This window comes from Anolis sagrei, chromosome 6 (genome assembly GCF_037176765.1).
Source record: "Anolis sagrei isolate rAnoSag1 chromosome 6, rAnoSag1.mat, whole genome shotgun sequence".
In the NCBI taxonomy this organism is placed as follows: domain Eukaryota; kingdom Metazoa; phylum Chordata; class Lepidosauria; order Squamata; family Dactyloidae; genus Anolis; species Anolis sagrei.
Genome location: NC_090026.1, coordinates 41,307,793 through 41,317,494, shown reverse-complemented (window position 1 = coordinate 41,317,494; position 9,702 = coordinate 41,307,793). Strand labels below are relative to the sequence as shown.

The window sequence follows — 9,702 nt, the reverse complement described above, 5'->3', positions numbered from 1 at the left end:
AAGGAAAGAAAGAAGGGAAACAGTGGCACTCGGGAAACATGGAAAGTCTCCTGGGTCAAAAATGGAGGGAGGGGAATGTGTAGATGTGTAGGATGCCTGTTGGAAGGAATGGGGCATTGGGGTCCCAACATACCTTTCTTGTGGCTAAAGAGCAGCCTACCAGAACATCTCTAGGACACACCTGCCACCTGGAAGGTCGATGCAGGAGGCCCCTCTCTGCGTCCTGAGGAAGGCGTTGGGCGATGCCTCCTCGGTGGTGGTCCCAGGCCTTGTGGGGGGAACTCTGGGCCTTACCTGCTCTAGGTCCATGGAGGACCATCTCCGAGGCTTCAGGGCCAGATCTTCCCCTTCCTCATGGCCCAGGGAGCTGGAAGAGAGGCATAAGGAGGCATAAGGAGGTGAGGCCTGGTAGGCCAGGGACTGAGGACAAGGAGGGGTGCAATGGTCATCCTTCCTGGCAAAGAGCAACACACCTGCTTGAACTAGGGAGAGGGTCCCACACTTCATCCTCCAGGCTGGGGACATCCAAAAGTGTTGCCTCTTCGGGGTCCTGTAAAAGACAATAGATAGAGAAGTGAAATAGGGGCAAAGGGGAAGGAATGGGAAGACAGCTCAGGGGAGGAAGGCTAGAGTAGGAGGAAGAAGCTTAAAGGAGGGACAGGGAGAGGAAAAGAGGAGGGGGATGCAGAGGAAGGAACCCCCCTTTTTTCTGCTCCCTTCCCTTCCTTACCCTTGATGTCTTCTCAGGGGGCTCATCGACACTGCAAGGAGAGAGAGAGAACAAGGCAAGATCAGAAGGCATCCTCTCCTCTCTCCCCCCCCCCCCCAAACCCCCTAGAATAAGGTTTCAGGCTCAAGCCCCCTTGGCCTCAATTGAAGGAGGAAAGGAGGGAGGGAGGGGATCTCTGACTGCGATGTGGCCCTGAACCTGGAAGGGATGTACCTCTCATTCTCAAGGTCCTGGGCCGCCCCCTCCTGCACGAACAGCTCCGAAGGAACACCAACTTCTTTGGAGCCCTGTTGAGGGGGAAGAAGAGGGAAGTGAGGGCTGTGCTCTTTGACAAGCCCCCCCCCCCCCTCTTTCTCCCAGAGAGAATTGGACTGAAACCCCCAGCCTTCCTCCCCAGTGACACACTGCCTGGGACTGTTTGGACTTGCACTCCAACAACAGTTGAGCACTGTAGGAGGCCTCTTCAGCAAAGGGCCACCTAGAACTCAAGGGGTCTTGGGATGGCCCTGAGCCCGGATCCATTTCCCAAAAGACGAAGAGAGGCAATCCCCCCCCCCCCTTTCCAGCCTCTTTTTTTCACTCACCAACTCCCTGGATAGTTCTTTCTGTGGAGGAGTTGGGATTCTCTCCGATATGAAGCTGCTAGAAAGGCAAGGGGCAGAAGAGGAACTCAGCTTCTCCCTTCTATTCCCCCCAAGAGAGGCAAGCCCCATCCCAAGGATCTTGCCAGCCCATGGGAAGAAGGCAACATCCTGGGAGGGCCCCCTCCAGATATCTAGGCCCCAACCCCCCAGACCCCAGCATGCCCTCTCCCCAAGAACATGGACAGGAGGTACCTCTCTGAAGTCTCGCAGATGGCCACCAGGCTGCTAGACTCCAAGGGGAGGTCCTCTCTCCCCAGAAACTGCAGAGAAAGGAAGGGGGTCTCAAGACTTTACTGAAGAAGGGCTTTTCCTTCTGCCACAATCTTTCTGCTGGGATTTGCAGTCAAACAACTCCTGAGGGCTCCAGGATTCCCACCCCTCTTCAGAGAAGGCCCACCTGGGGACCACAACGGAATAGCCCTAAGTTCTTAACAGCAATGCATCAGGGCCATTACTCGACATCTTCAGTATTTCTCTTGGTTCTATAGGAAGCTGCTAGTTGGTAGAAAGCAGGAATCTTTCTCAGTCTTATTTGCAGATACCTCTGATTAAGATTGGGACTTAATACTGTATGTAGGAGTATGATGTCCCATATTCATATCCCAGACAAGCCCTGTACATTTTGGCCAGTGTGCTACAGTGGTCTGAGCTTTGGACCACAATCGTAGATGCCAGGATTTGAATCCTCACTTTCCCATCAAAATCCACTTTCTTGGTCGCAGAGGAAGGCAAAAACAATCTCCTCTGAACAAATCTGGCCAAGAAAACCTCATGATAGGTTTGTCTCAAGGCTGCTTTAATTCTGAAAGGACTTTCAAAACACCACAGGCTCACCAGATATATGACCGCCTGGAATGCAACCTCTTACGAGAGAGAATTCACACCATCCGCAAAGAACTCGCAAACATAGATAAGGAACTGTTGCACCTCCATAAAAACATCCGCCAGAAGATGAATTCTCAGGACTGGGACAAAATAGATAACCTCACTTACAGAAAAATGGAGAAAAACATGGTTGTCCACACCAACAGACAAAAACAAAAATTCCACAAACGCCAAAAGCAACACCCGAAACCAGAAGTGGATACATCGCGGACCATCATCAACCTGACAGACAGACAATTCTCTGAAGACCAAGTATCCATACTAGCGAAAGGTGGAAATTTTGCTGTAACTGCCACCAGTATCCCAGTAAAAAACATCTTTGCCAATGTCGAATCAGCAATTTATCGCCTCCCTGAGGAAGAAACAAGAGGGGAAACCGCAAGGATCCTGAAAAAGGCAAAACTTCCCTCCAGTAACATAACAAGGGAGGAAAGACAAGCCATCAGAGACCTCAACTCAGATCCTGATAACATCATTCTCCCAGTAGACAAGGGGAATGCTATACAGAACAATACAAGGAGAAGATCAGAAAACTCTTGGATCCTATTATATACAGAAAACTTAAACAAGACCCAACTTCCAAAATAACCAGAAAAATCAACATAGAATCAAAGAGTTAGAAGAGACTTCATGGGCCATCCAGTCCAACCCCCTGCCAAGAAGCAGGAATATTGCATTCAAATCACCCCTGACAGATGGCCATCCAGCCTCTGCTTAAAAGCTTCCAACTCCTCAATAAACTTCGGCATACGACAACGGCTATGTAAATCGGAAGCCCTTCCACCTAGGCTTTATGGACTCCCAAAGATCCACGAGGACTCCACCCCACTCAGACCCATCGTGAGTGCCATTGGATCCCCCACATACGACTTAGCAAAACTTCTTGTAGCACAGTTACAAAGCCATATTGGGCTCACTACACTCTACATCAAGGACTCAGCCCACTTCATAGAAAAAATCAGCAATCTCAAGCTAAATACCAACGATAAACTGATCAGCTTTGATGTGGTGTCTCTATTTACCATGGTCCTGGTAGCAGACACCATGGCACCAATCAACCAGTTCCCAGAAGACATCACAGCTCTGTTTCACCATTGCCTCACCACCAGCTACTTTCAGTGGGACAATGAATTCTACGAACAAAAAGATGGAGTAGCTATGGGGAGCCCCCTCAACCCGGTCATAGCTAATTTCTACATGGAACACTTTGAAAAACAAGCCCTGGAAACAGCAACAAAAAAGCCCACGATATGGTTCAGATATGTGGATGACACTTTCACGATTTGGAGCCATAGAGAAGAAGAACTAAACAGGTTCCTGGACCGTCTTAACAGCATCCACCCAAACATCCAATTCACCATGGAAAAAGAAAATGAAGAAAAACTGCCTTTTCTAGATGTCCTAGTCATCCGCAAACCAGATCAACAATTGGGTCACACCGTTTACAGAAACCCCCCACACAGAGAGATCGATATCTACATAAAAACTCCAACCATCACCCAAGTCAAAAAAGAAGCACCATTAAAGCCTTGGCAGAATGTGCGAACCCCACCTCCTCCAAGATGAACTGAACCACCTAAATTGGGCTCTACAGGCCAATGGATACTACACCTCAGACATCAGAAGAGCTGCAAGACCGAGAACAAGCTACGAGAGTAAAGACAAAGATTCACCCAGAGGAAAAGTGTTCTTGCAATACATCAAGGGAACCACTGACCGCATTGGGAAACTGATGAGGAAACACAATATACAAACTATCTACAGACCCACCAAGAAAATCCAACAAATGCTACGTTCGGCAATGGACAAAAGGGATCCTCTCACTTCTGCAGGAGTCTACCGTATACCATGCAGCTGTGGATAAGTCTACATAGGGACCACCAAACACAGCATTGCCCGGACACGAATCAAGGAGCATGAAAGGCACTGCAGACTACTTCAACCATAGAAGTCAGCCATTGCAGAGCACCTGATGAACCAACCTGGACACAGCATATTATTTGAGAACACAGACATGCTGGACCACTGTAGCAACCACCATGTCAGACTACTCAGAGAAGCCACTGAAATCCTCAAGCATGTGGACAATTTCAACAGAAAGGAGGAAACCATGAAAATGGACAAAATCTGGCTACCAGTATTTAAAAAAAAACTCTAAAATTACAACAGAGAGGAAACAATCAAGGACATCTAATCACCTCTCAACAAAACATTCTCCCAGGCATTGCCAGGCCATCAAATGCTAATCAAGGTGGTCAGTTGAAACATTCACACCTAGCTCCAACAGACAAGAGTTCTTTGTCCCACCCTGGTCATTCCACAGATATATAAACCCATTTTCCTAGTTCCAACAGACCTCATTACCTCTGAGGATGCTTGACATAGATGCAGGTGAAACTTCAGGAGATAATGCCTCTAGAACATGACCATATAGCCCGAAAAAACCTACAACAACCCAGAATAGCCCTACTTTCTTAGATACCGACCACTGCCTTGGCCCAGCTTCCGTGAGAGACAAGGAGCGAATGAGATGAAGGAACCCAAGGGGAAATGGTGGCCATCTTCTTTTACTCAAGTCAGAAAAGAAGCCCTGGCAGAGCATGCAAAAAGAATCTGCAAACCCCACCTCCTCCAAGGCGAATTGAACCATCTAAACTGGGCTCAACGAGCCTATGGCTACTTCACCACTGACATCAGAAGAGCTGCAAGACCGAGAACGAGCCACGAGAGTAAAGACAAAGATCCACCCAGAGGAAACGTGTTCTTACCATACATCAAGGGAACCACTGACCACAGAGAAAGAAGCTGATGAACAAACACAACCTACAAACTATCTATTAGGCTTGGGTAACAACGGAAAAATTTGGTTCTAAACTCGTTTCGTTTTTAGGGGGGCCCTTGCGTTTCGTTTTTTTAAAGAATTCCAAAATTTTCCTTTAAAAAAGTTCAAAATATACAAAATTTCGTAAAATTATGAATTGATTCGTTAATGGCGGACGCGATTGCGCAATATGCTAAAAAACCCTCCAAATGGGACAGGGGGAACTTCTGAAGCTTCCCTCTCCCTCTGTTGTTGACTGTTGGTGTGATAATTTATTTTTTATCATTGATAAAACAAACAACAACTATAAAACTTGCACCAGACATACGGAAATAATTACGAAACAATTACGAAACAATTTCAAAACAATTTTGAACCAATTACGAAACAATTACGAAACATTACGAAATAAATTGGAAAAATTGTTTCGATTTTTAATTACTCCTCACAGTAGTCCTGCATGGCTCAATATTGGATCATAGGCTAATTTAAATACGAATTAATAACGAATTACGAAATTAACGAACGAAACCGCCCAAACCTACTATCTATAGACCCACTAAGAAAATCCAACAAATGCTACGTTCAGCAAAGGATAAGAGAGATCCTCTCACCTCTGCAGGAGCTGCCGTATACCATGCAGCTGTGGACAAGTCTACACAAATCAAGGAACATGAAAGGCACTGCAGACTAATTCAACCCAAGACTTCAGCAGAGCACCTGATGAACCAACCTGGACACAGCATATTATTTGAGAACACAGACATGCTGGACCACTGTAGCAACCACCATGTCAGACTACACAGGGAAGCCATTGAAATCTCCAACCATGTGGGCAATTTCAACAGAAAGGAGGGAACCATGAAAATGAACAAAACCTGGCTACCAGTATTTAAAAATACTGTAAAATCAGGACAGTAAGTAAAAAACAACATTCAAAAGACAGGGGAATTCCAGACTTGAAACAATCAGGGCCAGCTAAGCACATCCCAACAAAGGAATCCCCCTGGCAGGAAACAGCCAAGCCTTGAGCTGCAAGGTTATTCAATGCTAATCGAGGTGATCATTTTCAACATTCACGCTTGCCTCAAACAGACAGGAAACAATCAGGGCCAGCTAAGCACCTTCCAACAAAGGATTCCCCAGGGATGCTTGCCATAGATAGGGCAAAACGTCAGGAGAGAATGCTTCTGGAACATGGACATACAGTTCGGAAAACTCAAAGCAACCCACTTCTTCAATGGCTTTGCCTAGAACTAGACACAGGGTTATTCCAGGTGAAGAGGTCTGACCAAAGCAGAAGGGAGTGGGACTAGGACGTCCCTCCATCTCAACCCTGGGCTTCCATTGATGCAGCCTAGAACAGCCTGGACTTGGAAAGCTGCTGCAATAGACTTGACTCAGGTTCAATCTGCGGTCAGTTAAGACAACTAATTCCGTTTCATATGGACTGTGGTCAAGTCAGAGGTCACCCATCCCATATCTAGGCATTTCATCTTTATTGCTATAGCCCCCGGTGCCGCAGTGGGTTAAACCGCTGTGCCGGCAGGACTGAAGACCAACAGGCCACAGGTTCGAATCCGGGGAGAGGCGGATGAGCTCCCTCTATCAGCTCCAGCTCCTCATCCGGGGATACGAGAGAAGCCTCCCACAAGGATGATAAAACATCAAATCATCCGGGCATCCCCTGGGCAACGTCCTTGCAGACAGCCAATTCTTTCACACCAGAAGCAACTTGCAATTTCTCAGGTCGCTCCTGACACGACAAAAAAAAATCTTTATTGCCCAAGTCTAGTATCCTACAGTTCTCCTAGTTGAAAGCCATTTTGTTAATATTGGCCCACCTTTTAAATCTCTGATGTTCCTTTTGGTCACTTTTTCATATGATTTTTTTTAATTTCATGAATCGGCCATGTAATTATTTATTTATCTATTTATTTAAGATGTTTCTACCCATTCTTTTTCCGTAAGCGGACCCAAGGTGACTTACAGCATATAAAACATACAGTACAGAAGTCAAAACATAGTTAAAATCCAATAGAATCGTAGAATCATAGAGTTGGAAGAGACCTCGTGGGCCATCCAGTCCAACCCCCTTCCAAGAAGCAGGACAATTGCGTTCAAAGCACCCCCAACAGATGGCCATCCAGCCTCTGTTTAAAAGCCTCCAAAGAAGGAACCTCCACCACACTCCAGGGCAGAGAGTTCCGCTGCTGAACGGCTCTCAGAGTCAGGAAATTCTTCCTAATGTTCAGGTAGAATCTCCTTTCTTGTAGTTTGAAGCCTCTGTTCCGCATCCTAGTCTCCAGGGCAGCAGAAAACCAGCTTGCTCCTCCCTATGACTTCCTCTCACATATTTATACATGGCTATCATGCCTCCTCTCAGCCTTCTCTTCTTCAGGCTAAATATGTCCAGCTCTTTAAGCCCTTCCTCATAGGGCTTGCTCTCCAGACCCATTATCATTTTAGTCACCCTCCTCTGGTCACATTCCAACTTGTCAATATCTCTCTTCAATTGTGGTACCCAGAATTGGACACAGTATTCCAGGTGTGGTCTGACCAAGGCAGAATAGAGGGGTAGCATGACTTCCCTGGATCTAGACACAAGACTCCTATTGATGCAGGCCAAAATCGCATTGGCTTTTTTTGCTGCCGCATCACATTATTGGCTTATGTTTAACTTGTTGTCCACGAGGACCCAAAGATCTTTGTCACACGTACTGCTCTCAAGCCATGCGTCCCCCATTCTGTATCTTTGCATTTCATTTCATTCAATCATATCCTACCCAAAGAAAGACTCTGTGTCTGTGGCACCACCAACACCGGTTGACAATCTGAACCACATATTACATAACTGCTGTTTGTATGAAAAACAAAGGAAACAACATTTATGGCCTTTCATTTGTCATAAAACGAGCTGGGATGCAGCGACCAAAACTACATTTATACTAACTGATTATAACCAGCTAGTATAAACTAGCTGGGGGAAAACAAGACTTTACTTTCTATTCTCATAGGTACAAAACATGGTCAAGGATCGAAATGGTTTGGTCCACAAAAAGTTTATCCACTAGGATTGATGAAATAAATATCCTAACCAGAGATCTATCTGATCATTGTCCTTTAGAAATAGTAATTAATCAGAAAAAACGGTCTCGAAAATGGAGATTGAATGAGAATTTATTTAAAAAGGGGGAGGATATTAAGAAATATAAGGAAATAACCCAGGGATATATAAAACTGAATGATACAAATGAAGGGAAGCCCCAAATAGTATGGGACACGTTCAAAGCAGTCCTACGTGGGCATTTCATACAACATAGTACAAGAAATAATAAACAGAAAAATACGGAAATAAAGGAGATTAAAAGACAAACACAATTAAAGGGAAAGGATCTTAAGAGGGATCTAACAAACCGCTTATTAGTAAAGGTGCTACGAGAACTGAACCAGAAAAAAAATCATTTAGAATTAGAATCCCAAGCAAAGTAATGGAAGTTCCTTAAACAATCTCATTTTGAAAATGCTAACAAAGTGGGCAGATGGCTTGCAAAACAGGTACGCAAGACAGGTACGCAAGAAGAAATAAGAATTAAACCATTATTCTAACCTTCTTCAATGTAAATATGCTTACATGTCCTCCAATAATAATAAATAGACTAAAATAATAATAATAATAATAATAATAATAATAGTGTAAAATAATGGAATGTAATAACAGTAATAAGAGTAAAATAATAAATGTAATTATAACAACAATAATAAAATAATAAATGTAATGATAATAATAATAATAACAAAGTAAGATAATAAATAACATTGACTCGAGTATAAGCCGGGGGAGACTTTTTTAGCCTAAAAAAAGGACTGAAAAACTAGGCTTATACTCGAGTATATACAGTAATTACATAATATTGGCGAAGACACAGAATGGAAGTCAAAGACTTTTTTCTTTTTTCCAATTTTTTTCTATTTTTAATTTTTTAGGAATATATGTGTTTTTACGGGTTTTTTCAAGTCCATTTCTATCTCCTCTTAAATGTTTTCCTACTTTTCTATAATCTTAATGTTCTCCCACTTTTGATGTAAATCTAATAAAATGATTGTTTTCTTTGTGTGCATATAATAAAAATCAATTTTTTAAAGAAATGGTCCCACATCTACTGAACCTATCTTGTTTATAACTTGGGGACTTCCTGTATTTCTAAGAGGCCGCCTTCCTTACCTCAAATGCTGGCAGTACTTGGATGAAGCATGTCCGGAGAGAGGGCTCCTCCGCGCGGGTTCCTTGTGGCTCTGAAGAGCTGAAAGGGGCAAGAGAAGGCCACAAAGTGTGAGAGACTGGGGCAGCCCATCCCATCCAGGGGTCCTGCAAGCCCCCCATCCCCTCCCTCCCTCCAACAGGGATCAGGCTGATGATCCAGGAAGTCCACAGGGCACCATGAGGACATCCTTATTCTCCACTCTAGGGACTCTAGCAAGGGATTGACCCTTGGAACTGGCTGCCACTGGGAGGGAGGAAGGGAGAGGAAGAGCACTAGCAACTGGGGTCTGCATGCCGATTGAGTGGCAGTTTGGGATTGGGAGGAGGAGAGAGATTTGCATGTGGCTGGGAACTGGCT

General features: G+C 44.7%; 1 long non-coding RNA gene across 1 annotated transcript; it reads right to left on the bottom strand.

The window, feature by feature from the left end:
• Positions 1-1,320: 1,320 nt before the first annotated feature.
• LOC137097261 (uncharacterized) lies at positions 1,321-9,445 on the bottom strand. The gene is made up of 3 exons (XR_010910093.1): positions 9,306-9,445; positions 1,567-1,634; positions 1,321-1,372 (listed from the first exon to the last, which is right to left on the bottom strand). It is a non-coding gene; the product is annotated as an uncharacterized lncRNA (long non-coding RNA).
• Between the last annotated feature and the right edge of the window lie 257 nt (positions 9,446-9,702).